Source organism: Dasypus novemcinctus, chromosome 16, assembly GCF_030445035.2.
Source record: "Dasypus novemcinctus isolate mDasNov1 chromosome 16, mDasNov1.1.hap2, whole genome shotgun sequence".
In the NCBI taxonomy this organism is placed as follows: Eukaryota; Metazoa; Chordata; class Mammalia; order Cingulata; family Dasypodidae; genus Dasypus; species Dasypus novemcinctus.
Window position 1 is genome coordinate 4,206,584 of NC_080688.1, and position 2,560 is coordinate 4,209,143.

Genomic DNA, 2,560 nt, shown 5'->3' on the forward strand with positions numbered 1-2,560 from the left:
TCAACATTTTTTAGGAGTTGGCATACTTATGCAGAGTTCCACAACAGTCAAAAAAGTGGGCAACTCCATATTTTCTCTGTTTACTATACTCATTGGTTCCACTCACCCAGGAGGGCAGCCACCCTTCCCCACATGGACATTAAAGGACAGCTCAGGATTTTCGCTAAGGATTTTCCCTTCCCAGAGCTCATGCTCAACAGTCAGTTGTTCTCAGTCTCCTGGCTGTGACTCACCAGTTCTTTCAAAGCAGCTGTAAAGTGCATAGGTTGGAGAAATCATAAGACCAAAGAATGCACTAGGTGAATGGCTAGATATGAGTTTTATTGGGACTTATGAAGAGGAGAGAATCTTTCTATATAGCTAGTCAAAAAATAAAGATAGTGCTCCACAAAGAAGTGAGGAAAAGAGGGAAAATATAAGGGGTCTCAAGACAAAGATATTCCATAGTGTTACCAAATTTTGTTTAGGTTCTTGACTATGCTGCATAAATCAATTCAAGAGCATGTCAGGGAAGTTAGACCAGTAATTTATTTAGTCATGGAGGGATGGGAAATGGTAGAAAATAACAGATCATGGGTCCCAGGTAGAGAGAAAGGGGCTGAAAAGTGGTCATGTGGACTGATTTACAGAGTACAATTCCCAGTTATAAATGTCCATGTTTTACTTGCATGGACATATGGCAGAGGAAAAATGGTAAGAGTGCTGCACAGTGGGCAGAAACAGGGGACCACAGGCAAGAGAATGCACATTTAGGCCTCATTACTGCTTTTTGAACTGTTAATTATTCCACTCCTATGCTAATGGCCTAGGAGGAGTTCCGGCTGTTTGCTGTTTTGACTGATTACCTCAGTTATCAATCCCTTATGAGGGCCCAATGATAAAGTCCTTGGGGAATATTCACAGCTTCCTGAAGAAGTCTTTGCTCTGAATGGTAGAATCTTGGGGAGGGTCTTCCAGCAGCCATTTTGGGGGTTATTGATGTCCACGTGGATGCTTTGTCAGGTTCCAGATACATTCCAGATACATTTATGGATTCCTTATGGAACCAGCTTACTAGCTGGTTTCATTCCCCCCCTCAGAGAGTTTACAACTTTATTCTTAAAGGGGTGTCTGCTTGCTGTTTAGAGCTCCTAAGGCATGGCTAGTTTCATTTATGCTGTTATTTAACTCTAGGGAGTTACTGAAATAGATAATGTCATTTGGTATATATTGTCAGTCCTAGTTTTCAATGGTGGTGGTTATGCCTAATGTAGTCAAAAGGAGGATGAGAAGAGACATTGTCTTTTTCAAATGAAAACAGATAAAGCATTCTTTTAAGGGTGATGGGTTAGAGGTCCTGATGGTACTTAGCTTTGTTTCTTGAAGAGGTATTTCAGGCCTTCCAATGGTTGTCACTTGTATGATCTGTCAGGTGCTTCTTTTTTTTTTTTTCTGAAAAGCACATTAGTATTCAATGTACCTCCCTCCATAAGACTTCAAGCCGCCAGAACACAGGATCCTCCCACACCCTTAACCTTCTCCTCAGGTCTTCTGCTGAAGAATTTGGCCTTCATGATGACAGGATGTTTTGGAAGCTTTCCCTCCCCCCAGAACTTTGTAGTAACCCGATCACACCACATCAATGATGGGAGCAGTCCCAGTCTTGTTTTTGGCAGCATTTACCCATGTCTGATCACTGACCAAGGTCCACAGTCTATTAATGTTCACAGTTGGACAGAAGCTCTGATTCCTCTTCAAGTGATAATGTCTCACACCAACCTTCCCAAAATAACCTGGGTGACTGGGAAGAGAAGGCAACCACCTTCATAAACCTACCCCAACCTTATGAAGCTATGTTTATCATCTTTATAGTCTTTATTTGTCCCCATTAAGATGTAAGCTGTTCACTGGTGTACAGTGTTATGTAGCAGTCACTAGAGTTTAAGAAGTCTACCAAACAAGGAAAACCCAGCCCTATTTCACAGGGCCAATGTAAATCACAGATCAGGTCAGAATTCAAACCACTTGATAACATTCTGTGGAAATTTGGCACAGTCCTGCAACAGACTGTGTAGGTCAATCTAATACTTGTCACTGACTTGGTGACTGACTATGCCATGAGGGTCACAGCCAGTGAATAAGGTCAGCAGTTACTCTTTGAGGACTCTAGCACACTAAGGCAATAGCCAATACCCAAGCATGACTCTAGTCTCAATTGTCAGTTGCTTCTGGTGAGTCAATACTTTTTGGGCATCTGGCTTTACCTGGGATTAATGCACCAAGCTGGAAACTCCTTTAACTTTAATAGCTTTAGGAATGGTCAGAACTACAGAGTAATGTTCCTTCCATTTTGGCTCTAATTGAGAATGAGGATTGTTTTCTTGCCAGGTTTTTATTAGAACCTTTTTTCCAGATCAAGGATGAAGAAAGATTCTTTATGGGTTATTTTAAAGGGGATAAGTTGAAGTGGGTCTTAGTCACCTCCTTGCTTGTTTCTCTTCTGGTAGGATGGCACATGTGTCTGCCTGTTCTCTCCAGGGTGTGAGTGAGACATGTTCTAGAATAAAGACTAGAAGGGATG

The 2,560-nt window shown here is 41.7% G+C and overlaps 1 non-coding gene across 1 annotated transcript; it reads right to left on the bottom strand.

The window, feature by feature from the left end:
* Positions 1 to 2,065: 2,065 nt before the first annotated feature.
* On the bottom strand, positions 2,066 to 2,195 carry LOC111761534 (small nucleolar RNA SNORA3/SNORA45 family). The gene has a single exon (XR_002794875.1). It is a non-coding gene; the product is annotated as a small nucleolar RNA SNORA3/SNORA45 family (small nucleolar RNA).
* Positions 2,196 to 2,560: the final 365 nt, after the last annotated feature.